General features: G+C 33.4%; 1 protein-coding gene across 20 annotated transcripts in view; it reads left to right on the plus strand.

Moving 5' to 3' along the window:
• CCDC91 (coiled-coil domain containing 91) overlaps nt 1-16,176 on the plus strand; it is a 370,457-nt gene that overhangs the window by 77,741 nt on the left and 276,540 nt on the right. The gene's annotated exons all lie outside the window — the stretch shown is intronic.

The raw sequence follows: 16,176 nt of genomic DNA on the forward strand, positions 1-16,176 counted from the left end.
TCTGTGAAGTCTAGAATATCAGTCTCCCCTTGGGTTCTGGAATTCCTCTTGTTCATTAGAATGAGGACTCCATTATTTTGGCCACAGAGCTATACCCAGGACTGCTTCAGAGCAAGCCCCATGTCTGAATCTTCAAAGGGTAGAAATCGTCATCCTGTTTACTCAGGAGGGATGGCATGGGGAAGGGAGGAGAGAGTAGATTTCATCTAAAATCTACTGTGGATGAATAGTGCAATATGAGACTAAGAAAAATTTTTGAATCTGACCTCAGGTGTCTGATATGGAGGTCACAGACTAAGACTGGACCTGAATCAAACAGAATGACCTCCATCACTCACTTGCTCCCTCCCTCTACCCCTGAGATTCTTGTATTGGACTCTTGGGCCTAGCTGTAGCTGGAAACAGTAAATGCTTCTGCTTTATGAATTTTCAAGTGGCCAGGCAGGGTTGAGAGACTCACAGGAACATGAGACTTACAAAGCCAGTATAACCAGAGGTTCTGACAGATTTGCCCTATGCACACTTGGCTTGATGTCTCTGTACTGATGCCCCTAATGAATACTGTTGTTGCTAATGTGTATTTTAAATGAACTTATACTTTGTACTTACTCGGGTTGAGTTTTCATGTACTTCCTTCCTCTTTGTAAAGGTTGGGCATTTGAGCTTCTTAAACGATGTCTCTAATTCTTGGTGGTATTCTCTTCTGTATTTGTGGTACTTCCTCTTTGTGGCAGGGGGTGTGGGGGAGTGGGAGGGTACCATGATTTCTTGAGATTCTGGAATCTTCCAACACCTTTTTGTGCCCATTCTCTCCTTGTGATTATCTATTCCATAGCCCACCCCATCAGCAATTTCTGTAGTTTCTGAGTTCATTCCAAGTGGGGATCTTTTCAGTTCTCTCCACTTCCCTGGTCACTATCTCAGTCAAAGCCACCATCATGTCTTTCCTAGATGACTTGAGCAGCTCTTTTTTCCTGCATCCACTTTTCCTGCACTGTCTGCTCCGCCCTGCCACCCATGACTCCATTATTTTAAGTGGCACCAGAGAGGGCTGGGACACAGTGAATGATCAGTAGATGTTGCCTGTTTATGACATTTGATTTTAAACTGTAGAAATGCTTAGGATTTATTTTTTCATTTGTTGTGGATTCCTGAATATCAGTAAGACATGATTTGATTATAATTTTTGTAGGTTGTAATTTTGACTTATGATATTCCTCTGAATAGTTCGTTGTAATTTCTGTATTGGGTACTAAAGATTTATGCCTGTTATTAGGAATCGCCTGAATAAATTTTACAAACTAATTGCAGTTACAAAATCCTCCATGATTTGGGTATTGCTATTGTGCCTAATCACAGTTTTTTTTAGTCCCAATTCTGGTTTTTGTATCAAAATGGTTATATTGGCTTGCAGCTAGTATGCATTAATTTTTTTCTTATTAAAGCATTGCTGAGGTGATAATCATTTTAATAATGATTTAATAATTTAATAATTTTAAATTTATAATAATAATTCATTAATGAAAATTTCCTTCATTTAAATTGAAATGGAAAATCTTCTAGATTTGTTATTTTGGAGTGAATGTGTTAAAGACTAGTTTTATTGTGGACCTCCTCAGATAGATTGTTTTAGTTAATGGACCTTCCCAAGTAATTTTAGAATAAATCACAGAGACTGCCTCTGAAGTACTTAGAACACAAAGATGTTTATAGATATACTTTAGAACTGTGAATCAATAGGGAAGTTATTACTTAAACTTAATCCTATAGAAAGTTTGCTAAAGATATGAAGAGTTTGATCACTTTGTATCTGTCAAGTCTGAGGTTATAGAAAAGTGGATAAAAGGTGATTTAGCTGGTTTGTAGGAAATTTTAATTCAATGTGGCTGACAGTACAGAGTTGATAAAATACTGTAATCAAATATTACAATTTGGTTATTAAGAAATGCTTTAGTTATGTAAATCAACTGTTACTTTTCTTCCTCCATCCCTTAAAAGGTTCACAGTGTTAATTTTTTTTATTTCAAGGAAACATTTGCTGATAGAATTGTTCATTAAACATGCGAATAAACATTTACTCATCAATCCATTAGGTTCCTAAAGGACCAACCTTAAAGCAATTTCAACTCTTGGTCTTATTAATCTAAACACAAGTATTTTGCTTCAGTGGAATATGTTTGATTAAATTTGTGAAATTTACTTCTAATTTTTTAAAAGAAAAACTAGATTCTCATTGGTTATGATCCTGCTTGACATTAGGAGGTAATACTGTTTGCTTTCAACCTTCTATTGTTTGATTTCTCCCCCATTCAACAAATTATTGTATATCAAGCACAGGGGAGACAATCGGGAACAAACAAGACAGACAAGATGTTTGCCTTCATGGCTCTTGCAAACTAGTAAGGTACACAGAAATTAAATAATTGTTCAGATGTTTAATTATGACTAGGATACACTTTTAAGGGGAGGTATGGAGTGCCAGAATAGCGTATAATAAAGGGATAGAGAGAGTGAGGTAGGTACTGCATTATAGCTAGGAAGAATATCAGACACAGAAGTGTTTGAGTCCAGATCAGGATTAGCAAGGCAAATGCCTATGATGGTAAGGGAGGCAGGGCTTACCCAAAGCATTACAGCAGAGACAGAGGGAAACAGCATGTTTTCAAGTGTTAACTTTTGGCAGTGTAGCTACATTCTCAATTTTATATTTGTTTTCTGATTAATTTCTCTTTTATGATCATTATTTTCTATTGTCTATTTTATGTTTATTATATTTTTCCTAATTTAAAAAAATTTTTTATGCTTATCTTATTACTTTTAACCTTTCTTTTCAGACAGAAGTATTCCAGGCTATAATTTTCCCTCTGATTACTGCTTTAACTGTATCTTGTCAATTTTATTTTTAAATTACAATTTTCAGATGAAGTGATACTTGAGTTATTTTTAAAAGTATTTGCTAATTTCCAAGTATGGGGCTTTCCCAGTTGTTTTTATTGTTATTGTTTTCTAATTTGGTTGCTTTTTATTGTGATTGTTTTCTAATTTGATTGGTTTTTGGCCAGAGAAAGTTATTAGTTTGGAAGTTATGTACTCTGCTTCTTTTCTTTCGGTGGTATCCTTGGAAATTTTCACAAGCATTCTTAACTCACTAAAACCTGAAACTAATTAGTATCTTTAGCCTTCTCTTGAAAAATACAAAGAATGTGAACATTTGAAATGTATTAATTTACTCTTTTGTTATTATGCTATTGTGCAGCATTTTAAATGTGTATATATATAAATATTGTATATGCATATGAAATACTTAATACATAATATAAGCTATATATTACATATAAGTATAGATATATATTATATATATAACACCACAAGACATTATTATCAGCAGTATTATGCTTGTTTGAAAATGCTTATTCCTGTTAGATAGATTCCTCTAGTTTCTATATTGACATTTATTTATTTGCTCTGCACAATATAGATATTACTCCACCATCTTCTGATTTCCATAGTTGTTTTTGGGAAGTTAGTTGATTCCATTAGTTGTTGTTCCATTGAAGATAATTGCTCTTTTCTTTCTGAATCACTTTATGACTTAATGCTATGTAATTGGTGTTCTATAGTTTTACTGTGATGTACTAAGTAAGGATACCTTATTTTCTTTGATTAGAATTTATTGGGCTTCCGCATGTATGGATTGAATCTTTAGATTTAATAAGCCCAAAAAGCTCAACAAATTAATTATGGGAAGTTTTATTACTTCTGAAAATTCTTGGCCATTGTTTTTACCAATGTTGTTGTTGCTCCATTCTCTTTCTCCTTCTGGAACTCTAGTTAGTTAAGTAGCTTTTTTTTTTTTCTTTCTTTCCTTCCTGCTTCTCTTTTTATTAATATATTCTGCCATTTGATGCCGTAATGTTCTCAAAAGTGAAAAACTATTCATATGAAAAAGGAAGCATATGGGGATCTTATGTACTAGAATCTGATATTAGTGTGTTTCTACTGCTAAGACATTTGTGCCTTTAATGCACTTCAGAGTATTGTATCATTATTGTAATTTATGCTTATGGCCTACTTAGAAATGATGTCAGTTGTGCTTGTATAAAAATTCTTTTTTCTTAGATCCATGACCTATGTAAATAATTTGTGAATTTATATTCCTTGATTATTTTTAAAGGCATTTGGCATCTTTATGTAATTGAATATTGTATGTATGTATGTTTGTGTATATATAATCATGTAATATATATGATTCTCAGAATTTTTGAGTGATGTTTCTTTAGAAAGAAAGGGAATTATTATTGGTCATGATAATACTGTTTATAACTTAAACCTGATGTCATTTTGGATTCACTGGGTGTAAACCAAAGAGAAATATTTGTTTTCTGGAATCTCTTATAGTAAAGTGAAATAAATAGGCAATCATACTTCACAAGTGCATGATGAAAATAACCATTTTATTTCTCTTAATGGGAAGGATATAAATTATATGAATGGTGGAAAATGTTTCACATTTTCCTATTTCTATCATATACAGTGTGCAGTTCCCTGTGTAACTTATAAATTGATAAAGATCTTGGCTGAGGGGTAGATTGTAATTTATGCCTTACTCAGATTGCCGAGTACTGTTAGGTTCTTGAGTCTGAATCAGCCTTTCAACATCTTGGAGCAAATGATTTTTCATTTTCATAACAGGACAGTGATTTTTTTATGTTTGAGAGTATAGAAATTTAACTGGTCATTTACTTTAGAAAAATTGTTTATTGTTTTTCCCATTGTAAATATTAGTTAAGATTTTTTGTGGGCTCACAAAAAAATCTAATGTAACAGGATCCATCCTATAAACCCTGTGTTCATCTGTTGAAAATTATATGGATATTTTTAAAGGTTTATATACAGTTATATGTGTAATTTAGATAAATTTCCGCTTTTTGTATTAGATTTTAAATTTTTAATTATGCTTTACTTACCCGCTAAGACTTACGGGAAGTGAAATTTCAGAGATATGCTATCAGTTTTCCTAAAAGCTGATTAAAGCCATATTTCATAAGCTTATAACTTACAGTGATATATTTACAAGTTTGGTAAGTAATGTTAAATATTTCCCTGTAAGATCATGTAGAGTAGATATTAAAATTAACAAATATCTTAGAACTGAAAAGCCTGTGTTCAAATATCTTTTTATAAGAATACACCTAAAACTGACCTTCTTCATAGTATTGAACATTTTAGAGATTTATAAATGACACTGTCACAAAGGGAATTTCTCATACTCATCATGAGTTCTATAGATACTACCTCAATTAAATTTCAGTTTGGGTTTTTTCTTTAATGAGGATAATAACATTTTGGTATATCAGATGCTCTTTATTTTAAACTTATATTGCCTTTTAGCTAATTCAGTTATTTAACTTTTAGCAAAAACTGAATAGAATTGCATTTGTTAAGTACTATTATAGGTTGAACATCCCAAATCCAAAAATCCAAACTGTGAAATGCTCCAAAATCCAAAACTTACATGATGCTGAAAGAAATGCTTATTAGAGAATTTTGGATTTGGGATTGTCAAATTTGGGATGGTAAATATTCTGAAATCTGAGTATCTCTGGTCTCAAGCATTTTGAGTAAGGAGTACTCAACCTGTAGTCAATTTTTTTCTATTTCTTGCATCAACCTTCCTCCTTTTTTTCACTTTGATCAAGTAGGTCAGATTTAACATCTCATCTGGACTGTTATAACACTAATTTAACTGGTTTCTTTGCCTTGTAATTCATTCTATACATGGTTTCCAAAATAATTTTTATATAGTCATCTTTACATAGTAGTTAGTTTAGAACCACCCTAAGTTCTTTTGTCTCTCTTTCAAGGGCCATTATGATCTGGTAGTAGCCAGACTCTGTAGACTTTCATTCACTGTTACCCTTGTCATACTAGTGGCACAGTAAAACTGAAAATTACTTGTACTTCCCGGCACATATTTGCAATTTATTCCTACCTCTGGTTCTTTTTTCTAGTTGTGCTATTCAGCTAAAACATTTTATCCATCTCTGCGTGTTCAGATCACACTCTTCCTTCATAGCCCAGTTGAAAAGTCTCTTTCTCTGCTGAGCTTTTCTGTCAGTCCTCTAGCCTGCCTAATCCCAAATGTTGAAGTGACCTTTCTTTTTCATTAATTACTGTTTAGTTTCATCTGTGGCATTTTATGCTGTTAGCTAGTCTCTTTTCTGTTGTCAGTCATGACACTTTATACCCCTGGTTCTTTCCTACTACTATGATCTTCCCTTTTGACTTCTTTACTTATCTTCTCTCTCCCTTCCTTTTAACAATTGTTTTTAGGGTTTTGTCCTTGACCCTTTTGTATTTTCTCTTTGATGAAATCTTTTAATTGAAGATACCCAAATTTCTGCCATCATTCTTGACCCTTCTTTGGAGCCTTCCTGCCTTGATATGTAACTTAAAGTCAGCATCACTAAAACATATCTCACCTTTTACTGTTTCACACTTGAACTATTATTTCTTTTCTCACTTAATAAAAGTAACTGTTCATCTAGGAGCATAAGCCAGATAACTACCTGTATAAGTCTTTCTCAAGTCTTTTTGTTTATTCAGTATAGTTAGGACTGGAGTGTCTGTAATCATCATGTTCCTTTTGAGCTCTTTACTTTTCAATTATATTGAAGTACTTGCTGTTCCCTAAACACATCCTGTGGTTTCATGACTCTCTGTAGCTTTTAATATGTTGTTCTCTTTGCCTGGAAAGTCCTAGTAAGAATTATACAGACTTGGATATGAATCCTGGCTTCATCATTAACAGCTATGTAACCTTGGTCAACTTAATAAGCCTTTCAAGTACCTGTTTCCTTATTTGTAAAATGGTAATAATATCTACTTAAAAAAAGTATTGTGAAAATCAAGTGTGAATATGCACATATACATGCATACATATTATATAACCTATATACAGATATATATACAATTATGTATATATATGATTAAAATGATAATATATACTATTAAAGATTAAATGTGTATATATGCCTGATATGGTGCTATTTAAATACTCATTTTCCTCTTTTTCTTACCTTTCCCCTCTCTTGCAAGTTCTGTGTCATATATTAAGCTTACCTTAGGATCATTGGTTTTGTGAAGTCTTTTTTTTTTTTTTTAAATATGATGTAATCCTTTTCTTCACTGTACTTTTATTTTAATATTCCAAATCTTTTATGTGATATAAAAGTTTGTCTATGTATCTTTTCTAGAATGTGAGCTTTAGGATTGGGAAACTGTCTTGTTTATATTTGTATCCTCTTGAATAAAACTTTGAAATAGCATCTTATGAGATCCCTCAAGTTAAGTACAGAAGTCATGCACGTATAAGTATATAGACTTACCTAGGAGAGAAGTTCATAACTTCTTTTAGACTCTCAGAGTAACCTATTCTTAAGGTAAAGACTCATTGGTCTAGATTTCGATGCATGAAACAGATATTCCACTGAATTAAACCATGCATTTCCTGACCCTGGGAAGGGAGACACCAGCTCCTTTCTGGTTCTGGATCACTTCGGTGGGAGAGTAAATGGAGAGCTGCTGATCCCGCGCCTCACTCTCCTGACTCAACTTTTGGTCCTCCAGCACTTTTAATTATGATTTTGTAATCAGGAATTTCCCTATCTTAAAGCTTTCCACTTGAAATTTCTAGAGTAGTTTGTCTATTCCACTAAACCCTTTTTTTGTACTAGCACATTATAAGTTTTGGTTGAATTAATAGAATATTATGTGAAAAAATGCTAGAAACTTTGTTTTTCTTTCTGTAAAGCATGGTGCTGGACAGATTAAAAAAGAATATATTTTCTTTGCAATATCTCTTTGTGCATATATACGATGAAGTGTTCAGTCATATACTTTTGTTTATGTAGTCAGGTGTGGTCTGAAATATGATAACATATCTACTGTTTTAGATATAGCTTATATTTATCTACCTCATTCATTTGAGTAGTTGAGAATATAAACAGAGGAAATGGAATTATATCTCCAAACATATTTGATTCTTTTAAAAAATTTGTCTCAAAGGCACTCTGATATGAGCAGGGTGTCACCTTTTGGAACTTCACACACCGGGGCCTGTCGTGGGGTGTGGGGAGTGGGGAGGGTTAGCGTTAGGAGATATACCTAATGTAAATGACGAGTTAATGGGTGCAGCACACCAACATGGCACATGTATACATATGTAACAAACCTGCATGTTGTGCACATGTACCCTAGAATGTAAAGTATAATAATAAAATAAAAGTCAGTGAACAGACTAGAACAGAAAGTACACAGTTCTTTTCTCTGATATTTCATCTATTTAAACTAGCAGTCATGCTTGTATTTTGATAATACTGGAAGATTTTAGTAGACCTTTTTAATAATCTTATGCAGTTGAATAAATCTTTTATGTTTTATTGTGAAGAGAAAAAAATTAAGTTAGTTTTGTACATTACCTTCCCATTCTTCTCCTTCTGTAACTGTTTCTCATAGGTCTTTCACTTTTTTTTTCCCTGTATACATCTCTGATGTTTGGATTTACCATCTGAGTATGTGTTTTATGGTTTAATTCAGTCTGAAATACTGTATTTACAACATGACATTAGCTGTAAAATCATTGTCTGTGAGGTAATTACTGATCTTACTGTAGTTGTCATTTCTGTTGAATGAGTAATATGTAATACAGAATTCTTTTTATAATCTATATGTCTATAATGGTGATGTGTTAGATCTTGGATTAGAAGAACATATAGGTAAATGATTTCCACACCTTTGTAAATACCCTTGTATTAAAGAGAATTGCTAATTAACGATTAGTGAATTACTAAACCTTTTATTAAGATATACTGTGCAGCCTTGTGCAGTGGCTCATACTTGTAATCTCAGCACTTTAGGAGGCTGAGGCAGGAAGATCACTTGGGGCCAGGAGCTCAAGACCAGCCGGTGCAATATAGTGAGACTGTGTTTCTTTAAAAAAAAAAAAAAAAAAAAAGCCAGGCATGGTGGCATGCATGTATAGTCCCAGCTACTTACCTGTAGTCCCAGCTACTTTTTAAGACTGAGGTGAGATGATCAGTTGAGCTCAGGAGTTGGAGACTGCAGTCAGCTATGATTGTACCACTGTATTCTGTCTTTGGTGACAGTGAGATTCTTTCTCCAAAAAAAAAAAAAAAAAAAAAGCTCTCCTATGCAATATGGCTTTCTGTTTGAGACTTACACTGTCCATTTTTTTCCATCTCTGCATGTCTTCATTTATCACTTAATTTTTCTAGAAAGGGTTTGAAGCATTGATATGTTTTTTGGCAATAATCTATTTGGTCTTAATGCTATTTGGTCTTAATAAATTGGGAAGTTTTTATTCATTAAGCAATTTTGGGAAAGATTTGAGTATCATTTGTTGTATGGACATGGTATTTGTATCAGTCATGGTTCAACCAGAGAAGCAGACCCAGTAGGAGATGTATATATTAAGATTTTTTTTTGTTTTAATAAATAGTTAGCTTACATGAGTGTGGAGCTGACTAGACAAGCCTGAAATTCATAGGACGGTCCATCAGGAGGGGCAGGTTAGAACCCATAGGCACAGGTTGAAACTGTAGTCCACACACAAAATTTCTCTTTTACTAGGGAACTCTCAACTCTGCTTTGAAGACCCTTCAAAAGATTGAATCAGGTCCATAATTATCTAGGGTAATCTCTTACTTAAAGTAAACTTATTATGGACTTTAATCACATACAAAATACCTTCACAGCAACATCTAGATTAGTGTTTCATTATTAGCTTATCCAGGTTGACATTTCAAAAGGCTATCACAGTATTCTTATTTTCTTTTGTGTGTATGTATGTGTCTCTGAATCTATTTAAGTATAGATTTTGCTATAATAATTATTATTTTTCCTTAGTCTGCCATTAGCAACAGTGTTGTTAGAGTAGTGTATAGAAAGTAGTTGACATAATTAAAAGGAAGTGATTTTAACCCAGTCTTTTGATCTTGTTTCTGTTTTTGCAGTTTTGTAAGTTTTGAGAAACTTGCTGACCAATGTTGTTGAAAGGACATACTTTTTTTGGTTTGATTTATCCCATAGTACCCTGGATTTAATGTTAACAGTGGGATAATCTGTTAGAATATTCCTATTTCTCTTATCTGTGCATGTATAGAAAAGACTTGTAAACTGTTGAATTGAAATATTGATTGAAAAGATATTTTAAAAGATAAAGGAGCCTTCTGAATATCATAACTTAAAGGTAGAAATGTACATATATCACAGGTAAAAGACAAAAAGGATAACTAAAATAATGAAAATGAACTTTACTCAGAATATTTACAATGAATAAAATAGAGCCTCACGTACTACCATTAAGTTGGTAATGCATTTTATTTTTCTTACCTTTGATAATTTCCACCACCCTACCAATACAAAAATTTTTTTTTTACTCCAAGTTAAATCTAATTAAGATGATTTAAGGAGCATTGGGGGATAATGATGCTATTTGTTGTAGAGGCTGACCATTCTGTGTGCTTTTGCGTACCCATCGCTTAGCTACCACTTACAAGTAGAACGTGTGGTATTTGTTCTTTTGTTCCTGAGTTACTTCACTTAGATAATGGCCTCCAGTTCCATCCAAGTTGTTGCAAAAGACAGTATTTCATTCTTTTATATGGCTGAGTGGTATTTCATGGTGTATATATACCACATTTTCTTTATGCACTCGTTGGTTGATAGGCACTTAGATTGATTCTTTATCTTTGCATTTGTGAATTGTGCTGTAATAAACATACACCTGCAGATGTCTTTTTGATATAATGATTCCTTTTCATTTGGGTAGATATCTTCTAGTGTGATTGCTGGATTAAATGGTAGATCTACTTTTAGTTCCTTGAGAAAGCTTCATACTATTTTCATAAAGGTAGTTTAATTAGGTTCAATTTATTTATTTTTGTTTTTATTGCATTTGCATTTGGGGTCTTAGTCATAAATTCTCTGTCTAGGCCAATGTCCAGAAGCATTTTTCTTAGGTTTTTTCCTAGAAGTTTTATGGTTTCAGGTCTTAGATTTAAGTCTTTAATCCATCTCGGTTTAGTTCTTACATGTGGTGAGAGATAGCGATCCAGTTTTATTCTTCTACATGTGGTTATCCAATTTTCCCAGTACTATTTATTTAATAGTAGGGTGTCCTTTCCCTAATTTATATTTTTGTCTGCTTTGTTAAAGATCAGTTGGTTGTAGTTATTTGGCTGTATTTCTAGGTTCTCCATTCTGTTCTATTGTGGCCTATGTGTCTACTTTTATAACAGTTCTATGCTGTTTTGGTTACTATAGTCTTGTAGTATAATTTGAAGTCAGGTAATGTGATACCTTCAGATTTTTTCCTTTTGCTTAGGATTGCTTTGTTTCTTTGAGCTTTTTTTTTTTTTTGGTTCCATATGAATTTTAGGTTTTTTTTTTAGTTCTGTGAAAGATGATGTTGGTATTTTGATAGGAATTGCATTATATCTGTAGATTGCTTTGGGGAGCATGGTCATTTTCATAATATTGATTCTTCCTATCCGTGAACATGGTATGTTTTTCCATTTGTTTGTATCATCTGTGATTTCTTTCATCAGTCTTTTGTTGTTCCTGTATAGATCTTTCATTTCCTTGGTTAAGTATATTCTTAGGTATTTTATTTTTTTTGTATCTATTGTAAATGGGATTGAGTTCTTGCTTGATTTGATTCCTAGCAGGGTCATTATTGGTGTATAGCAGTGGAACATTTTTTTCTTTCATGGAAGTTAATGGTTGTTTAAAGGTTGAGTATCCCTTATCCAAAATGTTTGAGACTGGAAGTATTGCGGATGATAGAGTTTTTTGGATTTTGGAATATTTGCATTTATATAGTATTTGTTGGGGATGAGACCCAAGTGTAAACATGAAATTTGTGTTTTATATATAGCTTATACATATAGCCTGAATGTAATTTTATACAATATTTTAAAGATTTTTAAAATATGAAATGAAATTTTGACTGCAGCCTGTCACATGGAGTTAAGTGCAGAATTTTCCATTTATGGTATCGTGTGGATGCTCAAAAAGTTTCAGATTTTGGATTATTTTAGATTTCAGGGTTTTGGATTAGGGATGCACAGTCTGTGTTAGTAATGAATTTAGTGGGGGGTATGTTAGTCTGTCTCTGCCAGGCATGCTATTCTTTTTCAGCAGTGAGTGTGTTTGACATGGTCTGGTTCTTCTGAAATCAGATTTCTCTTGTAGCATATTTAACAGGAATTTGTAAAGTGTTTTCTTATGTAAGAATAGCACTTTTTCTAATTGTAAACATTCATGATACAGCTTTTTTTTTTTTTTTTTTTAATTGAGTGGGTTTATTTCCATTAGACTATTGGGAAAAAGGAGTTTTCTAGGCATGTACTTGTTGTCATATGGAATACTGGTAAACTTTGTTTTCTTGCTAAAATTTTAGTGCACACAGGTAGCTTTTGAAGAAATCTAATGCAAATTAGGCTTTCTGGACTGTCTAGCACCCTTTGCTTTTACCCTTTGTGATTATACTTTTTTTGTATTTAATGCATATCTATAGAAATAGTGATTGTTGGTCGGGTGTGGTGGCTCATGCCTATAATCCCAGCACTTTGGGAGGCCGAGGCGGGTGGATCATCTGAGGTCAGGAGTTCGAGACTAGCCTGACCAACATGGGGAAACCCCGTCTCTACTAAAAATACAAAATTAGCCGGGTGTGATGGCGCATGCCTGTACTCCCAGGTACTCAGGAAGACTGAGGCAGGAGAATCGCTTAAATCCGGGAGGCGGAAATTGCGGTGAGCCAAGATCGCCCACTGTACTCCAGCCTGGGCAACAAGAGCAAAACTAGGTCTCAAAAAAAAAAAAAAAAAAAAAAAAAAAAAAAGAAATAGTGATTGTTAGCTAGTCCTTCTCCATCTCCTTGAATATGCCCAGATATTGCTTAGGTTTAATGAATTGCATATGTTGGAATGAAAGTAGCATGATTGTATTCATGGTCAACAGTGCTTCTTAAATTAAGATGGGCTATTTACTCTGAGATATATTCTTTCTTTTTTTGCCTAGTTGTTGGACTACCACCTCTGAAATAGCGTATATTAACTGTCTCCTCCTATAAATATATTCTAATGAAGTAAGGTTTTTACTATGTAAAACATAACTCTCTTTGTATGAACTCAACGTTTTTTGAGGAATGTTCTCCAAATGGAATTCTAGTATGGAGGGTTGGTGGAAAGAGCACTGCCATTAGGAATCGGAATCAGAAAATGTCCATTGTAGTCTTAATATGTTAATGCTTGACAGGGTAATTTAGGCAATATTTGATTTTTTTTAGAACTCATTAATTGTAAAATGTGAAAATGGAGAGGATTGAACTGGTTATCTAAGGTTTCTTCTGTATGCTATCTCGTTTGCAGACACTGGGATGTCATAACCAAGTGAGAAGTTTTTCAGAGTTTCTCTGAAGGGGCTTTAGAGATGAACAGTTATTTTCTTGTTAAATTTGCTCTTGTTTGAGATTGGAAACAGAACCTTGCAGACTCACTAATCTCATTTTATCACTATATTGAGAGTAAATCCATCTCTCAGAGACAAACTAAGCTTATGAAACTTAAATATGAAGCCTGAATGTTAAGTTGATTTACAAGGAGAAATTTCTGTACCAGAGACTGGAATACTCAAGGTCCATTCTCTCGCTGCATGCAGAACAAATGTTAAGTCATATTATGATTAAAAGGTATGTAACGAGTGTGGAATTGGAGTAAAGAGAATGAAATAAAATCGAGTTTAATGATATTGCAGCAATTTGCCAATAGGACTGGTAAAATTTAAAATGTTGGCTTAAGTGCCCTTTTCTCTGGATAATACTTAGATGAATCCTGCTAGTGTTTACCTGTGTTTCTGTATTTAAATTTCCTTTATTTAAGTTTCTATGGCTGATTTACCAATCTTTCTGATTGATCTTATTATTTATCTAAATATATTAACTAGATATATTAATATTTTATATTTTAGTCTTTCGGACTTGGGAATAGCTAGCTCTCCTTTATTTGGGAGACTTTGCATGTCTATGTTTTGATCACCTATTTGATGATTATTCTGATAATTTTACTTCATAAAACAATTCCCCAATCATTATAATTATTTATCATAAAACTTTTAAAAGATAAATAATGTTGTTTTGCTCATTTTCTAAATGGGGAACCTAAGGCTCAGTGTCTACCCTGGAGTGCTGAGCTCTCATGTAGAACTGGGATGTGAATCTAGTTCTCAAATCCAAGTTCTTTTTCTACAGTTTGCTTTATATTTAGAAGTGGCTTGAGTTCTCTTAAAGGCAACAAAAAGAGCTAAATATGTATTTAAGGTATTTGAAACTTCCAATATAGAAGTTTTTTCTTTTTTTCTTATCTAAATTGTACCTTCATAGACATTAAAATAAAGCTTCTTTTTAAAAAACTTTTATTTTAAGTTCAAGGGTACATGTGAACGTTAGTTATATAAGTAAACCTGTGCCATGGGGGTTTGTGGTACAAATTATTTTGTCACCCTAGTGCCCATTAGTTATTTTTCCTCATCTTCTCCCTCCTCCCATCTTCCACCTTCTGGTAGGCCCCAGTGTCTGTTGTTTCTCTCCATGTGTTCTCATCATTTAGCTCCCACTTATAAGTGAGAACATAGAGTTTTTGGCTTTCTGTTTCAGCATTAGTTTGCTAAGGGTAATAATGGTCCTCAGCTCCATCCATGTTCCTGCAAAGGAAATGATCTCATTCCGTTTTATGACTACATAGTATTCCATGGTGTACATGTAACACATTTTTAAAATCCAGTCCATCCATTGATGGCCATTTAGGTTGATCCCATGTCTTTGCTATTGTGAAATGCTGCAGTGAACATACACTTGCATGTGTCTTTATGATATAGCAATTTATATCCCCAGTAATGGGGGGACTGCTGGGTCATATAGTAGTTCTGTTTTTAGCTCTTTAAGGAATTGCCACACTGCCTTTCCACAGTGGTTGAACTAATTTATACTACCACCAACAGTGTAAGTGTTTCTGCTTCTCTGCAACCTAGACAGCATCTATTTTTTTGACTTTTTAATAATAGCCATTATGACTGGTGTGAAATAGTATCTTATTCTGGTTTTGATTTGCATTTCTCTAGTGATCAGTGATGTTCATCCTTTTTTCATATGCTTGTTGAATGCATGTATGTCTTCTTTTAAAAAGTGTCTGTTCATGTCCTTTGCTCATTTTTTAATGGGGCTGTTTTTCTCTTGTAAATTTGTATAAGTTCCTTATAGATGTTGGATATCAGATCTTTGTCAGATGCCTAGTTTGCAAATACTTTCTCCCATTCTGTAGATTGTCTGTATACTGTATAAATACTTTCTTTTGCTGTGCAGAAGCCCTTTAGTTTATTTAGATCCCATTTGTCAGTTTTTGCTTTTGTTGCAGTAATAGCTTTTTGCATGTTTGTCGTGAACACTTTGCCTGTTCCTTTGTCCAGAATGGTATTGCCTAGGTTGTCTTCCAGAGATTTTATAGTTTTGAGTTTTGCATTTAAGTCTTTAATCCATTCTTATGTTAATTTTTGAAAATAGTGTAAGGAAGGGGTCCAGTTTCAGTCTTCTGCATGTGGCTTACTAGTTATCCCAGCACTATTTATTGAATAGGGAGTCCTTTCCCCATTGCTTGCTTCTTTCAGCTTTGTAAAAAATTTGATGGTTGTAGGTGTGAGGCCTTAGTTCTGGGGTCTCTCTCCTATTCCATCGGTTTATGGATCTGTTTTTGTACCAATAACATGCTGTTTTGGTTACTGTAGTCCTGTAGTATAATTTGAAGTCAGTAGCATAATGCCTCCAGTTTTGTTTTCTTTGCTTAGGATTGCTTTGGCTATTTTTTGGTTCCATATGAATTTTCAAATAGTTTTTTCTAGTTCTGTGAAGAATGTCATTGGTAGTTGAATAGCAATAGCATTGAATGTATGAATTACTCTGGGCAATATGGCCATTTTAATGATATTGATTCTTTCTATCCGTGAGTGTGGAATGCTTTTCCATGTATTTGTGTTATCTCTGATTTCTTCGAGCAGTGTTTTGTAGTTGTCATTGTAGAGGTCTTTCACCACCTTGGT

This window comes from Macaca mulatta, chromosome 11 (genome assembly GCF_049350105.2).
Source record: "Macaca mulatta isolate MMU2019108-1 chromosome 11, T2T-MMU8v2.0, whole genome shotgun sequence".
NCBI classification, from domain to species: Eukaryota; Metazoa; Chordata; class Mammalia; order Primates; family Cercopithecidae; genus Macaca; species Macaca mulatta.